We start from the raw sequence: 21374 nt of genomic DNA on the forward strand, positions 1-21374 counted from the left end.
CTAAAGCACAGAATGGTTAAGTGATTTGCCAGGGGAAGGGGAAGTTTAGATCCAAACTGACTCCACTTGTTTCCTTAAGCAGCCCTCAAGACTGCTAGAACCGAAGTCTGGGGAGAGGGGAGCAGCAGAAGGGGAAGTTCGAGTGGACAGGCTATGGCTCAACTTGGTGGCTAACTGAAGCTCGACTTGTAGCTAACTGAAGGCAACAAATAGGAAAGGAAAGGTGGAATTCATCTCTTAGCCAGTCAGGTTTGCTGATTTTTTTAAGTCTAATTAAAGGTTTGCCTGCCCCTCACCTCTGGATGGTCTTTGGGGCTTTTAGTGTGTGTGTAGGTGGATGTGATGGTCAGAGGTAAACACTGTGTAGGGCCATGAACTTAGAAGCCATCTCTGTCACTTTTTCAAAACTACCTTTTAAAACTCATGGTAGAGGGGCACCTGGGGGGCTTAGTCGGGCATCTGCCTTCGGCTCCGGTCATGATCTCAGGGTCCTGGGATCGAGACCCTCATCCGGCTCTCTGCTCGGCAGGGATCCCGCTTCCCTCCCCCTCTCTGCCTACTTGTGATCTCTCCCTCTGTGTCAAATAAATAAATAAAATCTTGAAAAAACAAAACTCGGGGCACCTGGGTGGCTCAGTGGGTTAAAGCCTCTGCCTTCGGCTCAGGTCATGATCCCAGGGTCCTGGGATCGAGCCCCGCATCGGGCTCTCTGCTCAGCAGGGAGCCTGCTTCCTCCTCTCTCTCTGCCTGCCTCTCTGCCTACTTGTGATCTCTCTCTGTCAAATAAATAAATAAAATCTTTAAAAAAAAAAAAATTAAAAAAAAAAAAAGAAAAAACAAAACTCATGGTGGAATATACATAACATAAAATCTACCCCTTTGACCACTTTTTATTTAATTCAGCAGCATTTGGTACATCCACAAAGTTGTGTAACTATGACCACGGTCCCTTTCCAGAACTCGTTCATCATCCCAAATAGAAAGTCTCCTCGTTCACTGATAATCCTTCATTCTTTCCTTCTCCCAGCTCCCGGTAACCTCCACTCTACTTTCTCTCTCTATGAGGTTGCCTATTCTTCACATAAATGGACTCCAAGGGACATGCTCTGGCAAGAGTATGTGACAGGCTGCCATCTAAGGTGCACGGGTCACAGGTAATGTTAGGACCCGTGAGTTAAGACCAGGCACTGTCATCAAATGCCCTGAACTGGAATCCTAACTGCGCTGCTTTTTTTCCTTAAAATTTTTTTTTTTTAAATTATGGTAACATGCACATAACATTAAATTCACCATCTTAGTCATTTTTAAGTGTCCGCCTCAGTAGTGTTAAGTACATTTACAGTGTTGGGCAAACAGTCTCCAAAAGTTCATCTTACAAAACCAAAACTCTATACCAATGAAACAATTTCCCACCTCCAAGTTCCCCTGGCTCCTGGAAACCACTCTACTACTTTCTCTCTATATAAATTTGACTACTCTGGGTACCTCGTAGAGGTGTAATCCTGTTGTGACTGGCTTATTTCCCTTAGCCTAATAACCCATGATTAGCAGGTGTCAGAATTTCATTCCAGGCATCTGGCTGGCTCAATGGGTAGAGCATGTGACCCTTGATCTCAGGGTCGTGAGTTCAAGTCCCGTGTTTGGGGTAGAGTTTACTTTAAAAAAAAAAAAAAAAAAAAAAGAATGTCTTCCTTTTTGAGGCTGAGTAATATTCCATTTATGTACATACCACATTTTATTAATCCCTTGATCTGTCAGTGGACATTTGGGTTGTTTCCACCTCTTGGCTATCGTGAATAATGCTGCTATGGACATAGTTGTACAAATATCTCAGTCCCTGCTTTTGGTTATTTTAGGTATATACTAGCAAGGAGATTGCTGAGTCATGTGGTCATTTAGTTTGACTTTGTAAGGAAGTGTGGAACTGTTTTTGCATTTTTCGTTTCCACCAGTCATGTATGAGAGTTCTCATTTTTCCACACTCTTACCAGCACTTATGATTTTCTTTCTGTTTTTGTTTTGATAATAGACATCCTAATGGTGTGGGCCATGTGAAGTGGTATTTCATTGTGGTTTTGATTTGCAGTGTTCTAATGGCTAGCAATATGGAACATCTTTTCATGAGCTTATTGGCCATTTGCGTGTCTTGCTTGAAGAAATGTCAAGTCCTTTTCTCATTTTTGAATTGGGTTGTTTTTTTTTGTTGAGTTGTAGGAGTTCCTTATACATGATATGATTTACCTTTAACACTGTCACTCAGGCTCCCTGGTCTAAAATAGAATGTGGGAGAGGAAGAGAAAAAGCAGGTAGACCAATTAGGAGTGAACTCAAATAATCCGAAGGAGAGATAATGGTGGTTTAGGCCAGGCTATTAGCAGTGGAAATGTCAATGGTCAGATTTTTAATCTAGTTTGATGGTACAATAGATAGGATTTGCTGATAACAAAATGTAGGGTTTGAAATAAAGAGCGGACTAAAGGATGGTTCTAGGTTTGGGGGCTGAACAACTGAAAGAATTAAACTGTCATTCATTTACTGAGAGAAGAAGGAAAGATTTCAGAAATGGGAAGATCAAGAGCTCAGTTTTAGACGCGTTAAATTTGAGATATTTGTCACATTTCCAAGGAGACAGCTGAATATACCATTTTGAGTTCAGAGGCGAAGAGTGGGCTGGCGACACAAAATTCAGGAGTCATCAGCATATAAATGGCATCACAGTTCGGTTCTTCCGGAAACACATTCTGAGGCCCACTTTAGTGTTTCGGCTGTTTAATAGAGAATGAATGCCCTCATGATCAACATCTCCGGAAGGCAAGTAGAGGAAGCAGAATGTGGCAGAGGCAGTTGAGCTACAGTGCGGGCCTGACAGCCTCAGCTGATAGCATAGGCAGCTCTGGAGCTGAAACGGCCTGTCAGTGTTGTCCTATGTGAGGCTGAAATGAGAAGTCCTCTTGCCTCAACTAGTTATTGAATTTTAACCATGCCCAGAAAGACATGGCCTTATGCAAGGTGGCTCTCTGCAGGTAATCCCTGAAGGGCCAACAGCTGAAGGCTGTCCACTGACCATACCATTAGCAGCAGGGCAAGAGGCCATCCTTGAAGGGGTATCTGGGTGGTATATCATAGTGTCCACCGCTGACGGTATTTAACACCACGAGACTGGATGAGCTCACTGAGAGAGCGATATAGTTAAAGAAGAGGTACAATGACAGGGACCTGGGGCACCTTTAAAGATAAGGGGAATGAGAAGGAACCAGCAAGGGAGTAGAAGAAGATAGTGAAGTAAGAGAAAAGACAAGTGAGTGTGGGATCCTCTAAGTCTAGTCAAGAAAATATAAAACAACAACAACAACAGCTGTTCTTAGAACAATTTAATCCTGACCACACTATGAAGTGGATTTTATTATTATCACCATCCCCACGTTATATATGACAAGCTTGAAGTACAGAGTTTAAGAGTCCTTCTCAAGGCTACACAGCTGCTGCTGGTGGTGGACCTGGGATTTGGACTTCTTCTGGCTCAAGAGTCCACACTCTTGACTGTGTCACGTGGGTTCAAAGAACTGTGTAAAATGCTGCCAACTGGTGAAGTAAAAAGACTAAGAGCTGACCATCACATTGGACAATGTGAACTTAGCAAAGCTAGTTTTACTGAAAGATAGGTGTGAGAACCTGCAAAGAGTCAGTTCAGACATAGTACTTACCACAGGGTATTGAAATGATACACTTACTTCTTTATCTCCCTGCATGCACTGGAAGCATACTGAGGAGAAACACTGGCTTTGTCTGCTTATTTATGGTGGCCGGCACATAGTAGGTGCTTAGGAGAGAGATGTTGAATGAACACAGGTTTATTTGTTCACTCTTTTATTCAATGACAAAATCCCTTTGCCTTCATTCTACTCTTTGTCTTTCTGATAAGAGTCCAATACTATACATACTTGTGGAATCTCTAATATGAGGATAGAAGGATGCCCAAATCTGTGTGTGTGTGTGCGCGCGTGCATGTGTGCGTGCACAGGTCTGCTGGTGAAGAGTGTATTTGGAGGTGGAGTGACGACCTATTCCAGGCCTCTTTAGTAGACACTGTTCTGTTCCTTCCATCTTGGGATTTAAGAAAGCAGCGTGGAAGGCCAGGTGTTAACATGTTGGGTGTGTTTCCCTTTTTTCAATCTTCTAGTCATTAACTCTCTAAAGAAATAAACCAAACAGAGGCGCCTGGGTGGCTCAGTGGGTTAAAGCCTCTGTCTTCAGCTCAGGTCATGATCCCAGGGTTCTGGGTTCAAGCCCTGCATTGGGTTCTCTGCTCAGCGGGGAGCCTGCTTCCTCCTCTCTCTGCCTGCCTCTCTGCCTACTTGTGATCTGTCTGTCAAATAAATAAATAAAATCTTTAAAGAAAGAAAGAAAGAAAGAAAGAAACCAAACAATCACGTCTGCCTCTTTACTTCGTTGTGGTTTTTTTTAAAGATTTTTATTAATTTATTTGACAGACATTGCAAGTAGGCAGAGAGGCAGGAGGGGGGGATGGGGGGAAGCAGGCTCCCTGCTGAGCAGAGAGCCCCATGCAGGGCTCCATCTGAGTCGAAGGCAGAGGCTCTAACCCACTGAGCCACCCAGGTGCCCCTGCCTCTTTACTTCTGAAGCAGGACTTCCCCCAAGGCTTGAGTTGGAAAACGACCTTTATTTAGACAAGTTTAATGTAACTGCTGCCCACTGGTGGAAGCTGCAGGTCCTCTGTGGTCCTGAAGCAGATGCTGTAGGAAGCCTCCCCTGGGCTGCACAAGGGGCTGAATAGGGGTTCAGCAACGCCTTTCTCTTCAGATATGTTCTCCTGCTATTTGGGCAGCAGTAATTTCCAGTGACTAAGGAAGTGAATGGCTAAAGCCTATTTTTCAGTCACAACTCACTTCATTCTAGCAAGTAACAGAGGGAACCAGGGGAGGGAGGAAAAGAACAGAGTGATCAAGCTCATTGAAGTACCAAGTTTCTTCTCTGCAGAAAATCCCATCGCTGGACACAGGGTAATGCCTTTTCCCTTTGAGCTCAAATTGGTTCGCGGTTTTTCCGTTACACGAGCTAGCCAGGAAATAGAAAAATGAGCCTGCTGGACACCAGCTGGGATGGGCCTGACGGGCTTGGTTTTACAACCTGGCCGTGACACTTACCGACTCACTTTAGACCAGCTGTGTAACCTCCCGAACCTGGGGCTCCATGCACACAGAAGGAAGGCAGGTGGAGTTACAAACCCTCTGTAAAATTTGAATAGCGATCGGACAGTAATGTATGTGATGTCTTTGCAAGCCTAGCAGTGCGGTAAAGAGCTACCTCTGACGTTCGCTTCTGCTTTGCGGGCTGAGCGTCCAGTGACGTCCGTGGGAGCAGGTGCAGCGGACACGTGACCTGCATATGCTAGGGGGAGGGTGAGCGGCGGGACGGTGGGTGTGTGGGGTGCTCCTGGGTGTCAGGGGAGCCCTGGGAGTCCCCGTGGCCGTGATCTCTCTGAAGCTGAAGAAGTCCAAGTGCCTCCTTTTTGTGGAGGTCTGCAGACCAGCGTGGGAGGAAAGCACGAAGGGGCTCCTCAAGCAAGGGTCGTCCTTGGACTGTGGTGTGTGGGACGCCTTTCCTTGCCGCAGGAACAGTTCTCGGACCGGTGACACACCTCCATCAGTTCCCGGTGACTTGTGAAAAGACGGGCCATATGGCACAGTTGGTTGAGCCTCTGACTCTTGGTTCCAGCTCAGGATGGTGAGGCTAGCAACCCCTGCCCCCAGCCCTGGGTTCAGTAGAGTCTGCTTGGGACTCGCTCTTCCTCTCCCTCTGCCCCTTTGCTGAGCTGCTAGGCACTCTCCTTCTCTCTGAAATAATTAAACACTTTTGTTTTATTTATTTTATTTTATTTTTTTATTTTATTTTATTTTATGATTTTATTATTTGACACAGAGAGACACGGCCAGAGAGGGAACACAAGCAGGGGGAGTAGAAGAGGGAGAAGCAGGCTCCCTGTTGAGCAGGGAGCCAGAGGCAGGGATCTATCCCAGGACCCTGGGGTCATGACCTTAGCTGAAGGCAGCCGCTTAATGACTGAGTCTCCCAGGTGCGTCAATCAACACATCTTTTATTTATTTATTTGTTTGTTTATTTAAAAAAAATTTTTTTTTAAAGATTTTATTTATTTGACAGAGAGAGATCACAAGTAGGCAGAGAGAGAGAGAGAAGCAGCCTCCCTACTGAGCAGAGAGCCCGATGTGGGGCTCGATCCCAGGACCCTGAGATCATGACCCCAACCGAAAGCAGAGGCCCAACTCACTGAACCACCAAGGCGCCCCATCAACACATCTTTTAAAACAAAAACAAGAAAAGAAGAAACTTCAGAAACCTCACTTACTTTTCACATTTCAAAAATCTTGATGACATGACCCTAAAGAACATGTCTGTGAATGTCAGTCTCTCGACAGGGAAAGGACAGCAGAAGACACAGAAGTGTCGGGTGTCAGCCAGGTCAGCAGGAAGAAAGGTACATGTTCTCCCTGAAATTCTGCAAAACAGCCTCAAAGATGTACCTGCCTGCTACAGGTCTGCGTGAGGACACAGGAGGAACCATAAAACCACACGAGTAAGTAGAGGGAGAAGGCGTCCATGGAGGTGGGAGATGTAACAGGCACTGTGATAACGGGGTGCTGCTGGAGGGTAGCTGGACAGGCTCTCACTCTGTCTTTCTTCCTGCTCTGTCCACCCCGGTCACTTGTCTCTAAACTCCTGGTTCTAACAGGACACACAAGAAACATATGTATGATAAGGGATATCGAGGAATATTATCTCATTTAATTCTCACAATATCCACACGAGGTAGGGGGTTACGTAGGTAGGTACTTAGGTGCTATTATCTCTATTTTTAGATGAAGAAATGGAGAATCAAAGACATCACACAGCTAGCTGTAGGTGCTGGAGTCTGGGTTGACTCTCTGTCTCCTGACAGTGGCCTAGACTACTGCTATCCCTTAGCCTCGAGAGTTTGGGTTGTTGCTATCAAAGTGATTCAACCACTGTCATGTCCTTCTGATTGTCAAAGACATCCATGCCTACCAGAAGACAAAAGGAAATACAGAAAGCTATGAGAAAAATAATCGTGGAACATAGTGATGCCTGTTTTCTTTTTATATTTTTTCTATGACTTTGAGAATAAGGGGGGAACGTTTGATAGAAATAAACCAGATTATTGGGGTGCCTGGGTGGCTCAGTGGGTTAAAGCCTCTGCCTTCGGCTCAGGTTATGATCTCAGGGTCCTGGGATCCAGCCCCTCATTGGACTTTCTGCTCAGTGGGGAGCCTGCTTCCTCCTCTCTCTCTGCCTACTTGTGATCTCTGTCTGTCAAAGAAATAAATAAAATCTTTAAAAAAAATAATAAACCAAATTATCCTGCCTCCTAGCAGCTCCCGCCAGTCTCCCCTTCCCTGCCCCTCTGAACAGGCTCTTGATGAATTTCAACCAGAGAGGAATTGAATTGTGTACACTTGGCTTCCCTGTGCTGGGAAGTCTTGCCCCTCAGAGGGGTGGGGTCTTTCATCGCTTCCTACCCAGAGCAAAGACCGTCCGTGTTGATGACAAGGTAGGGGCGGGTCCACAGAAGTCTCCAGAAGGAAGGTGGAGGAGGACAGGACTCACTAAAAATGGATAGATATTAAGTCCCGCTTTTAGGTGCTCATACACCACGTGAGGCCATGCAGGCAGGGGAAAACACGCTCTGGAGGCAGCAGGAGTAATACGTTGCCAAGTTACAGTACATGAACACTTCTCAGATAAGCTTGAGCCAAAGGGAGATTTATTGACCCTGCACTCAAAAAGCCCAAAGGCACCTTAACTTCAGGCAGATCAGTATCAGGGACTCAAAGCGTGTCATCCTATCTCTCTCTCCCTCCACGTCTCTTCTCTGATTTTCTCTGAACTGGCTTCCTTCTCACTCTGGCCATGTAGGGGCAAGTTGGCGGCAGCAGTTTTGGATTAATATCTTTTCACTTTCAAATCTAGAGACCCAGAGCTTTCTTATTCCAGCAGTCCAGTTTATGTCCTAAAGTTGAGTCTCATGGGCTCTCACTGGTCTAACGTGAGTCCCATGCCCCCATCCTGAAACCAGTCAGTGTAGCCCAGGAGAAATTTTGTTAGTTACAGATGGTTTCAACTGCCAACCACAGAAAGAACTTGGTAAAGGAAAATGAAGATCACATCCCTTATTGACAGAGACTCCTGGAATGCATAGCACCTGCTGACGATTCTGTGGTTGAACATGTTCGATAGTTCTTTGGCTTTTTCTTCACTATTGTAAGGTGGCTGATGCAGCCTCCCCCCACCCCCCACCCACCAGTAGGACATCCAGGTTTGCGGGCAGCAGAAAGACATTGAGGGCAGCAAATGTTCCCCTTTGAGGAAAGCAAACCTTTTCCCCAAAGCACCCAGCAAACTTCTGCTCACAACTCCCGGGCGGCAACTGGGTCACAAGGCTGCCTCTGCATCTGAGGGAGGTTGGGCAGCCAACTTCTTTGCTCTTCCAGACTTCAGCTGATTGAGGCTGGGAAGAGGGGGTTTGGGGATGGGAATTGGGTTAGACAATCAGTGGGCACTGCCGCAGACACTGTGCTCTGATTGGCCAGGCCTGACTCACACGCTGACCTCTGAAGCTGGGGTGGACACTTCTCCCCCAGGACCAATGAACTGAACACAATAGAGGAAAGTTGGATGCTGTAAGCATAAAAGGAGTAATACATGCTAGACAAGTCAAAGCTGTCCATTATTACTTATGTTTGAGATTGCTTTGGGACCTGGTCTCCCCAGAACGGCCCAGGGTCTAACACTAGATATGAGAAAGCATTGTCTTAGGTGATGCTTCAGGTCCCTCTCTACTCTAAAAGGTAAGATAATAAGAGCAATTATTACCTGAACCCCTCCCAGTTTATTTGAGGACGGCCCACTCAGAAACTTCCTGTCTCTTTCATCCGTCTATCCCTCAAGAGCATCTGTTGGTGTGTTAAAGCATATTTGTTTTATTTAGTGATTATTCACAGATTAAGGAAGAGACACCAAAAATTTATGTTAGGTGCTTTTGCATGGATTATTTCATGAAGTTATTACCACAGCAATCCATTTACTGATGAGGAAGTTAAGGTTCGGTGATTTGTTCGAGGTCACTTGGTAGTAGGTCGTAAGCTTCTCCTTACTCAGAAAATAGTATTCTTCTTGCTATACCGCACTGAAGCACCCTCCCTCAGAGCAGACTGGGCCCATTCAAATGAAAGCACGTCATTTCTTGAGTAGTCCAGAAACTTTCTTTTCCTCCTTGTAGCCGTGAAAGAAATGGGACATCTGGGTAGTTCAGACTCAGCCTTCGGCTCAGGTTATGATCCCAGGGTCCTGGGATCGAGTCCTGTCAGCTCCCTGCTCAGTGGGGAGTCTGCTTCTCCCTCTACCCCTCTCCTCTCTCGTGCCCTCTCTCTTTCTAAAAAATAATTTTTTTTAATATTTTATTTATTTATTTGACAGAGATCACAAGTAGGCAGAGAGAGAGGGAGAAGCAGGCTCCCCGCTGAGCAGGGAGCCTAATGCGGGGCTCGATCCCAGGACCCTGAGATCTTGACCTGAGCCGAAGGCAGAGGCTTAACCCACTGAGCCACCCAGGCGCCCCTCTCAAAAATAAATTTTAAAAAATCATAAAAATTAAAAAGAAGTGAATGAAATGCCAATTACTCTTGGACCAAAGGCTCTGATCTTCTTCAAGCCCTTCTGCCTTAATTAAGTGTGGTTATGTAAGATGCCCTTGCGTGGGTTTTGTGACTTTTTTCAGCTGAATGCTCCGATGGGTTCCAAATGGAGCCTTGTGCTCTGAGGGAACCAAGCTGGTCTGATAGCCAAGGCACCGGCTCCCCAGGCCACTGACAATCCTCCGGGTGGCTGTGCCCTCTGCTATGTGCAGAGCAGTGGAGCTGGCTTACTGCCACCAAGCTGACACCAGCTGAGCAGGGTGTTCCTAGGGAGGAATTCGCAAGGCTCATCTGTCAAGCCTGTCGGGCCTGGCTGCCAGGGGCTCCCTCCACATTCCCAAGCGTGGAGTTTTGGTCATTTGCATGTTTTTGAACTCCTCCCTTGGCACAAACACAGATCTCTGAATACAGCTTCTGCCATTGCTGTGCACTCCATATGAACTTTTTAATGTGTGGTACACTAGGAAGGTGTTAACTCTTTTTAAAAAAATTTTTTTTGCATTTTTTTTTTAAGGGAGAGAGGGTGCACGTGAGCTGTGCAGGTAGGGGCAGAGGGAGAGAGAGAATCTCAAGCAGACACTGCTGACCGGAAAACCCTTACCCAGGGTTCCATCTCAAGACCAACTGTGAGATCACAACCTGAGGTCGGATGCTTAACCAACTGACTTACCCAGGCACATCAGGTGTTAACTCTTTTTAAAAAAAATCCAGATTACAGGGGCACCTGAGTGGCTCAGTGGGTTAAGCTTCTGCCTTTGGCTCACTCAGGTCATGATCTCAGGGTCCTGGGATCGAGCCCTGCATCGGGCTCTCTACTTGACAGGGAGCCTGCTTCCTCATCTCCCTCTGCCTGCCTACTTGTAGCCTCTCTCTCTTTCTGTCAAATAAATGAATAAAATCTTTAAAAAATAAATCCAGGTTACAGGGGCACCTGTGTGGCTCTGTTGGTTAAGTGTCTGCCTTCGGCTCAGGTGGTGATCCTGGAATGCACAGACCGAGCCCCGAGTTGGGCTCCCTGCTCAACGGGAAGTCTGCTTCTGCCCCGGCCCCTCACTCTGCTCATGCTCACTGTTGCTCATTCTCTCTCAACCCAGGTTACAAAACTGTATTGGTGAGTAGGTAACAATAGCATACTGAATAAAATGCACAAGGTTCACCTATTTGGAGCAAATTTTCTTTACATTGCATTGATCAGTTGTATAGTAACCAATGAACACTTAAAGACACTTACCATTTATTGTCTGTTGGAGTAACTTATATCTATTACATATATGAAAAGGAATCTGAACTCTTATTAGATACTACTTCTATATCAACTTAGGAAGAAAAATCTCTACTACACTTTCTTCACACTTTGGAATTAATGTAATTGAAGAGTGACCTAAATTACAAGGTGAGCTGTTTAAAAGTGGGCAACCATGTGTGACTACTTATTTTGGTCTTCAACCAGCCATCATTTCAATACTAAAGCAAACAAAAGAAAATGTGGAAATAAATCATGACACAACATGCCAATTTCAAAATTTTCTGTTTATAATGATCAAAAGTTTGCTCTGGTAAAGTCATTGACCTTAGCTTATATTAATAAGCTAACATTACCAATTATGCCCCATAAAATATATTCATTCCAAAGGTGAAGCTATGGATACAGTACAAAGATCAACGGTTGCAGGGGATTGCTGGGGGTGGGAGAGAAGGTGAGTAGGCAGAGCACAGCAGATGGTGAAAATAAGGCAGTGACAAGACTCTATATGATTCTATAAGGATGGAAACATGTCATACATTTGTCCAAATCTATAGAACGCATAGCACCAACAGTGAACCTTTGGGTCACTCTGGACTTCGGATGATGATGATTTGTCAAGGCAGGTTCACCCTTGGTAACAAACATACCACTCCAGTGAGTGATGATAGTGGAGGAAACGATGCATGCGTGGGAAGGGGTATATGGGAAATCTCGGTACCTTCCTATCAATTTTACTGTCTACCTGAAACTGTTCTAAACAACGGAGTCTTGGGGAAAAAATGTAGTATGTTCATATAATGAAATACTACCAGCAATCAAAAGAAACAAACTACTGAAACTAACAACAACAAATAAATAAAATCTTAGAAATAAGCTAAGCGAAAGGCCCCATACACAAAATAGTATGCAATTCCATTTATGTGAAGTCCAAGACCAGGCTAATCTACGAGGACAAAAATCATAACCGTGGTTCCTTGGGGCAAGTGGCTGGCTCAGTCAGTAGACCATGCAACTCTTGATCTCGGGGTTGTGAGTTTGAGCCCCACTTTGGGTATAAGGATTCTTTAAAAAGAAAATTTTTTTTTCTTAAACTTCTTTTGTTAGGTCTGTTATTAAATGAAATGAGACTGAGACAAGTGAAAGTTATTTAAAGCTTTATTCTATGCCAAGCATTAGAAGTAAACAAAGTTGAAGTTATGCAAAGCTTTAGACTATGCCAAGCATTAGAAATCAGACTGACTGGCCAGGGCCACCTCCGAAGAGGGTGACCCTTCCCAGCCTTACAGACTAATTTTAATAGAGCAAAAACCTGGCAACATATAGGTAGCCAATGAAATTGTAACATTGTATAGTCATGTTAGGCCATGTGCAGGTGGCCAATTGAATTACAATTTACCCTATAGTAGCTGTTTGACCTAACCTATTACTCTGGTCAGAATTGGTGCTTAAGGTTGGCACCCAAACGGAGGGGTTTACATTCTTTGGTGGTTAGGGAAAGAGTATGTGTGTTTCTTACTGATTGGATGTCTCCACCTGGCTCGACTCATCCTTGTATTCTGGGCTCTGTTATCAGAAACTGGCTGACCATATTTTACTGGCTTCCCAGACTTGCTTCTAAGTAAGTTTCTCTGGATGGGGGACAGGGTCAGTTTAAGTTTTACTGCACAAACAATAAAATGGCTTTTAACCAAGATGGAGTCGCTCTGGCTAAATAGGCCCTTACACTTTCTTTTCTTTCTTTCTTGTTTTTTTTTTTTTTAAGATTTTATGTATTCATCTGACAGGGAGAGGCACAGAAGCAGGGGGTGTCGGAGAGGGAGAAGCAGGCTTCACACTAAGCAGAGAGCCTGGTGGCAGGGCTCGATCCCAGGACCCTGGGAACATGACCTGAGCTAAAGGCAGACGCTTAACAACTGAGCCACCCAGGTGCCCCAAAAATAAAATCCTAAAAGAAAAGTAACTGTGGTTCCCTAGGAAGAAGGGGAACAGACAGGGAAGGGCATGAAGAAACTTCCTAGAGTGACAGAATGTTTTCTTTTTTTTTTTTGGCAGTGGTTAGAGAAGTATATACAATTGTCAAAACTCACTGAGTTGATGACTAAAGATCTAACGTGTAATTTCATGTTTAATATCACAATTTGAAACGGAAAGATTAGGAGAGGGAAAGAAGGAGGAGGAAAGAAATGTGATTACTGGACACAGCAGCTCCTGCCTTCAGCCCCATTTCTACCCTCTCTTTAGTAGCTTCAACTGCTGCCTCATTTTTTATTTTTTTAATTTAGGGGTAGAGGGGAAAGGAGAGAAAATGCATGTTTTTATTAGATGTGGAGGCTGGCTATGGGAGTACATGTTTATGTGACCAGTGATTGCTGTGGAAGTATTGTTTGAAATGGTCTGTATTACTGACAACTGCAAATGAGTATTTGAAAGACTCTGGTGATAAGGGTAAGGCTGATGAGTCTTCTTCCAGAAACAAATTTCAGTTCTAAAAGTTTTTCCAAGCAATTTTCAGAGTTGGTGTAGCATAGGTATATATTCAAAATTATCCTTAGATCTGAAATATGAAAAACTCATGGGCTTTTCTGAGTTATTTCTTATATAACTTGACAATATTTTCAAATATTCTGATGAAATAATCACTATCTCTTAGAGCACACATATAATGAATCAATACCACAAAGTAAAAAGCTGAGTACTTAGTGTGGTACTGGCACAAAAATAGACACATAGATCAATGGGACAGAATAGAGAGCCTAGAAATAAACCCATGATATATGGTCAATTAATCTTCGACAAAAGAGGCAAGAATACGCAATGGGGAAAAGATGGTCTCTTCAACAAATGGTGTTGGGAAAACCAGGTACCTACACGCAAAAGAAAGAAACTGGACCACTTTTTTTTTTTTATAACACACACACACACTCACACACACTACATGGATTGAAGGCCTAAATGTGAGACCTGAAACCATTAAATTCCTAGAAGAAAACATAGATAGTAATTATGTTGACATTAGCTGTAGAAACATTTTTCCAGATACATCTCCTCAGGCAAGGGAAACAAAAGCAAAATTAGACTATTAGGACAACACCAAAATAAAAAGCTTTTGCAATGCACAGATTTGATGCAATCCCTGTCAAAATGTCAACAGCATTTTTCACAGAACTAGAACAAGTAATCCTAAAATTTATTTGTAGCCACAAAAGACTCTGAGTGGCCAAAGCGATCTTGAAAAAGAAGAACAAAACTGCAGGTATCACAATCCCAGATTTCAAGATACACTACAAAGCTGAAGTAATCAAAACAGTGTGGTCCTGGCACAAAAGTAGACACATAGATCAAGGGTACAGAAAAGAGAGCCCAGAAATAAACCCATGATTATATAATCAATTAATCTTTAACAAAAGAGGCAAGAATATGCAATGGGAAATACTCTCTCCAACAAACAGTGTTAGGAAAACTGGGCAGCCACAAAAGAATGAAACTAGACTACTTTCTCACACCATATACAAAAATAAACTCAAAATGGATTAAGGACTTAATGTGAGACCTGAAACCATAAAAATCCTAGAAGGGAACACAGGCAGTAATTCCTCTGATATTGGCTGTTGCAACATTTTTTAGGTATGTCTCCTAAGCCAAGAGAAACAAAAGCAAAAGTGAACTATTGCGACATCAAAATCGAAAGCTTCTACCCAGCAAAAGAAACAATCAACCTAATAAAAAGACAACCTTCTGAATGGGAGAAGATATTTGTAAGTGACATATCCAATAAAGGGTCAGTGTCCAAAATATATAAAGAACTTATACACTTCAACACCAAAAAAACCCCAAATAATCCAACTGAAAAATGGACAGAAGACATGAACAGACATTTCTCCAAAGACAGACAGCGGGCCAATAGACACATGAAACTATGCTCATCATCCAAGAAATGCGAATCAAAACCACAATGAGATATCACCTCACACCTGTCAGAGTGCTATAATCAAAAACACAGAAACAAGTGTTGATGAGGATTTGAAGGAAAAAAGAACCCTTGCTCACCGTTGGAAATGCAAATTGATGTAGCCACCCTAAAGACAGTATGGAGGTTCCTCAAAAAATTAAAAATAGAATTACCATATGATCCAGTAATTGAACTACTGGGGATTTACCCAAAGAATACAAGAATACGAGTTCAAAAAGATATACACACCCCTATGTTTATTGCAGCATTATATACAATAGCCAAATGATGGAAGCAGCCCAAGTGTCCACTGGTAGATGAGTACACAAAGAAGATGTGTGTTTCATATATGTGTATATATGTATACACACGTATATACATATACACATACACACATATATGAGATGCACGTCTTCTTTGTGTATACACACACACAGTGGAATATTACTCAGCCATAACAAGAATGAAATCTTTCCATCTGTAACAACATGGATTGATCTAGAGGGTATTATGCTAAGTGAAATAAATCAGAGAAAGACAAATACCATATGATTTCACTCATATGTGGAATTTAAGAAAAAAAAAGAAGAAATAAAGAAAAAAGAGACCAACAGCAACAGAAAAGCCTCTTAAGTTCAGAGAAACAACTGGTGGATGACAGAGGGAGGCGGGTGAGGGGATGGATGGGTGAGACAGGTGAAGCGGATTAAAAAAATACACTTACCGTAATGAGCATTGAGTACTGTATAGAAATGTTGAATCATTATATTGCACACCTGAAACTAATATAGCACTGTATGTTAATTATACTTAAGTTTAAAAAACCAAAAAAAATTATATATATATTTTGCCAAAATAAACAGGTTTAAAGGTATTCTCATATAGTATTGATATTGCCTTATTCTTTTGCTTTTGTTGTTCACAAATTTCATAACAAGCTGATATGCTGATTTCTCATCTCTTTTCATTATATCCTTTTAGAACTTGCAAAAACAATAACAATGAAAACAGTCATATAAATCTCAATTTTTTATTGAACTTGTCTGGGCCTGAATTCTAAAGAATATAAAATATTTAAATGTGACATTTTTGGACCTGTGTTGGTTTTGTTTTTTCACAATATATCACAACTTATTAAGTATGGCCATAGGCAGTTCATTTTTCAGATTATTTACCCGAAACAACAAAATGATACAGTGCTTTCTAATCATGTCCTTGGAAAGAAGTTTCTGCAGTTAATTAAATTTTAGTTAATAATACACTTATGCGGTTGGATACGTTGTTGGAATTTATAGTTGTAACTAATGTCTAACATTTCAGTGCTTGCCCAAATTCTAGTATTCTACTGAGCTAAAATATAGAAAGAAAACTTTGCTAATTCGAACTGTATAAAAAGGGAAGCAAGACAAGGATTTTATATGCGTTCATTTATCTTTATCAAATAACAGTAAAGACTGTCAGCTTTACCAGAAGCAGCACAAGACGAGGAGGGGAAGAGGAGAAAAAGGAAGGAAAAAGAGAAAGGAAGGAGGAAGAGCAAAACAGGAAGGGGACGGGGAGGAAAGAGGGCGGGGAGAGGCAGAGGGAGGAGGAGGAGGAGGTAGGAAAAGAAATGGAAGGTGCAAGAGGAAGAAAATGATGAATGAAAAGAGTCAGAGAGAAAGTGACAAACAGAAGGTCCAAAGTAGAAAACCTGAAAGGGGCTTTTAAGTGTAGGGATTAGGTAAAAGCACAAATGATGTAAGAACCTAGGTGATGGGTCCCTGGGAGTCTATTACACTGTTCTATTTACTCTGTATGTATTTGAAATTTCCATAATAAAAAGGTATTATTATTATTATTTTTAAGGATTTTATTTATTTATCTGACAGACAGAGATCACAAGTAGGCAGAGAGGCAGGCAGAGAGAGAGAGGAGGAAGCAGGCTCCCTGCTGAGCAGAGAGCCTGATGCGGGGCTCGATCCCAGGACCCTGAGATCATGACCTGAGCCGAAGGCAGAGGCTTAACCCACTGAGCCACCCAGGCGCCCCTATTTTTTATTTTTTTAAAAAAAATTATTTATTTGACACAGAGAGAAAGACAGTGCGAGAGGGAACACCAGCAGGGAGAGTGCGGGTGGAAGAGGGGGTGGGAAAGGGGAAGGGAGAAGCAGACTTCCCACTGAGCAGGGCCTAGGTCCCGGGGTCCTCGGATCAGGACCTGAGCTGAAAGAGATGCTTAATGACTGAGCCACCCAGGTGACCCTAAAAATGGATTTTTAAAAAACAAGTCAATGTCAGTCATCACATTAACAGAATTTAGGAGGAAAAAAAACATGTAATTACCTCAATAGATACAGAGAATGAGTTCATAAAAGTTAACACCTGTTCATGATAAAAACTCTTTGCAAACTGAAAATTGAAAGGAGCATCATTAATCTGTTAAGCTTGTCTGTAAAATCCTGTGGTTGACATCAAACTTGATGGTGGGGGGCGCCTGGGTGGCTCAGTGGGTTAAGCCTCTGCCTTCGGCTCAGGTCATGATCTCAGGGTCCTGGAATCGAGTCCCACATCGGGCTCCCTGCTCAGCAGGGAGCCTGCTTCCTCCTCTCTCTCTGCCTGCCTCTCTGCCTACTTGTGATCTCTGTCTGTCAAATAAATAAATAAAATCTTTAAAAAAAAAAAAAACTTGATGGTGGAATTACTGAACACTTTCCTCGAAGTTGAAGTCAAGCGAAGATGTCCATTCTTATCACTACTATTCAAGATTGTGCTGGTGGTTTTAGTCAGGGCAGCAAGGCAAGACAAAGAAAAAACTCTGTTTTTTATTTTTTTAATTTTTTTAAAAGAATTTATTTATTATTTTGACAGATCAGAAGCAAGCAGAGAGAGAGGGAGGAAGCAGGCTCCCCGCTGAGCAGAGAGCCCAACGCGGGGCTCGATCCCAGGACCCTGAGATCATGACCTGAGCCGAAGGCAGAGGCTTAACCCACTGAGCCACCCAGGCGCCCCAAAACTTTGTTTTTTAAAAGGGAAGTTTTAAACTTCCCTTTCTACAGGTGACATGACTACATATGTAGAAAATGGGAAGCTATAAACAAATTACTAAAAACAATAAGTGAATTTGGCAAGATTGCAGGATACAAACAATAAGCAAAATAAATTGTATGTCTCTAGTAATAATTCAAAAGTGAAGTTGAAATAAAACTATTTAAAATAATAAAAAATAAAACATCGGGAACAATTTTAATTAAACTGTGTAAAACCTCTACATGAAAACAATAAAACACTACTGAGAGAGGCTAAAAAAGACCTAAACAGATAAAGAGATATACTGTATTCATGAATTAGAAGTCTGAAATGGTTAAGAGGACAATTCTTACCAGCTGTTCTATAAAATTCCAATAAAAACTCCAACAGACCTTCTTCACTGAAATTTACAAGCTTATTCTAAAATGTATGAAAATGAATAGGACTCAAATAGCTAAAACAATCTTGAAGAAGAGCAAAGCTCGAGGGCATAGGCTACTTAATTTCAAGACCCACTACAATGAGGGGCACCTGGGTGGCTTAGTCAGTTGAGGGTCCCACTCTTGGATTCAGCTGGTCCTGATCTCACGGCTCATGAGATGGAGCCTGGCATCAGGCTCAGCAGTGAGCTGGCGTGAAGATTCTCCTCCTCTGCTCCTCCCTCCACTCCCGCTCTCTCTCCTTCCCTCACGCTCAAATAAATAAATGTCTTTTTTTAAAAAAAGACTTTCTACAATAAAAAGCCAGAGTAATGAAAGAAAAGGTAGTATTGGCATAAGGATAGAGAAGTAGAACAATGGGACAGAATTGAGAGTCCAAAAATAAGTCCACACATGTACCATCAATTGACCTGGACAGAACAACTGAAGTTATTCCATCAAGGAAAGAAGATAAATAAATAAATAAAGTTTTCCAGTAGGCAGTGTGCAACATGAGTAACAACAGATAGGGGATATCTGTAGGAGAGAAATAAAAAATCAGACCACTCCCCACTCCCAACACTTCAGTGCATTTTATACAAAATTAACTTGAGATGCATCATAGGTCTAAATGTGAAAGCTAAAATTCTAAAGCTTTTTTTGTTTAAGATTTTTATTTATTTATTTGACAGAGAGAGACACAGGGAAAGAGGGAACACAGGCAGGGGGAGTGGGAGAGGGAGAAGCAGCCTTCCCACTGAGCACGGAGCCTGATGCAGGGGCCGTGAGCCGAATGCAGAAGCTTAAGGACTGAGCCACCCAGGTGCCCCTAAAGTTCTAAAGCTTTTAGAAGAAAACATAGGAAAATATCTTTGTAATCTGGGAGTGGAGGAATTGGAAGTGGGAAAACATTTTTTAGATAGGACACAAAAAGCACTAACCACGTGTGGAGCCTGCTTACGGTTCTCTTTCCCTCCCTCCGCCCCTCCCCACCACTTGAATGTGCATATGTTCACATGGTCTCTATCACTCAAAAAAAAAAAAAAAAAAAGTTAAAAGAAATGAAGAATTTGTTCATACAAAAACTTGTACACAAATGTTGATAGCATTATTCATAAGAGCCAAAAAGAGGAAACCACCCAAAATTTCATCAGTTGATAAACTGTGAAGCAAAACACGATATATCCTTACAGTAATGTTATTCAACCATAAAAAGAACTAAGTACTGATGCACACTGTAACATGGGTGAACCTTGAAAACATTATGTTAAAGAAGCCAGCTACACAAGGTTACATACTTAACCCATTTACGTGAAATATGCAGAATAGGAAAATCTACAGAAACAGAAAGTTTATTCGTTGTTGCCGAGGGATGGTCGAAGAGGGGGCAAAATTGAGACTAACTGCCAAAAGCACAGGGTTTCTTTCTTTCTTTCTTTTTTTCTTTTTCTTTTTCTTTTTTTTTTAAGATTTTATTTACTTATTTGACAGGGAGAGAGAGATCACAAGTAGGCAGAGAGGCAGGCAGAAAGAGAGGGGGTAGCAGGCTCCCCCCTGAACAAAAAACCTGACGTGGGGCTCGATCTCAGGACCCTGAGATCAGGGCCTGAGCTGAAGGTAGAGGCTTAACCCACTGAGCCACACAGATGCCCCAGCACAAGGTTTCTTTATGGGGAGATGAAAATGTTCTGTGATTAGATAGTGGTGATGTTTGTACAACATGGTGAACATACTAAAAAGCCACTTACTTGTACACTTTAAAATGGTGACTTTTTCTGCTTTTTATGGAATATGGAATTCTGTAATATTCATACATGAATTTATATGAGGATTACATTTCAATAAAACAAAACTTTTTTACATTTTATCATTAATGAAATAGGGTTAAGGGCACCTTCCTATTTCTTACCTAAGAGAGGTGTTGAAAGAATAAGGAAATGGACACGAAGCTGCTGAATTTGTTAGTGAAACCACAACAAAAACTTACTTTTCTTATTTTCCAGATAAAATATTTGAGCAATGTAGTCAGCAAAATTAATACATTTCCAATTTTGCATTTACAAGATCTGCGCCACCTTTTCTTTTAATGGTGTTTCTCATCCTTGTCCTTAATTTCTGAAGTTAAAACTCGCTTGAAATCTTCCTGAGTCTGCAAAGAGCTGTAAGTTTATCTACGGCCCGGCCCGTCTACCTTGCTCCCTCTCAAACAGAAAGAAGTAACGGAGATTTGTGAGATAAAATTAAAGGCCACTAGAGGGCACTGTACCCCGTATGGTTTGCAGTTAAGGCTTTCTGTGCAGAAATACTTTTATTATCTTAAAGATTTTGCTCCACACAGCGAAGCCAGGAAACCTGTTTGTTCGCCTGGTCAAACCGTTCATTAGCTGGGTGGCCTTAGGAAAGTCTTTCAACTTCTCTGGGTTTCAACTTCCACATCTACAAAATGTGGGTTTGGTTGTGTGGTTTCCAAGTTCCTGTCAACTCTAAAATTCCTATTTAGGAATTCCTTAAGGCCAGGATAAAATCTGACAAAACTGTTAAAGAGTTGTACCTGTTTTATCACTTTCTCCAGCTCGCTCTAACTGGTTCCTCTTTTTGCTTTTCCTGTTTCTGTTTTTCCAGCCTTGACCTTTACCTCTTAAGCACCATTTACTGAAAACTTCTTTTTTTTTTTTTTTTTTTAAGATTTTATTTATTTATTTGACAGAGAGAGATACAGTGAGAGAGGCAACACAAGCAGGGGGAGTGGGGGAGGGAGAAGCAGGCTTCTTGCCGAGTGGGGAGCCCAACATGGGGCTTGATCCCAGGATCTTGGGATCATGACCTGAGCCAAAGGCCACGCCAAAACTGAGCCACCCATGTACCCCTTTACTGACAACTTTTAATATGATATATAAACATTCTTCAAGCACTTGCCAAATTTTCTGTGTTGATTCTCACAACAAATTGGGCTTGTAGGTATTATCTCTGGAGTACCTGGTGTGGAAAGAGGAGGCCTGGAA

The sequence above is a fragment of the Mustela erminea genome, chromosome 10 (genome assembly GCF_009829155.1).
Source record: "Mustela erminea isolate mMusErm1 chromosome 10, mMusErm1.Pri, whole genome shotgun sequence".
Classification (NCBI taxonomy): domain Eukaryota; kingdom Metazoa; phylum Chordata; class Mammalia; order Carnivora; family Mustelidae; genus Mustela; species Mustela erminea.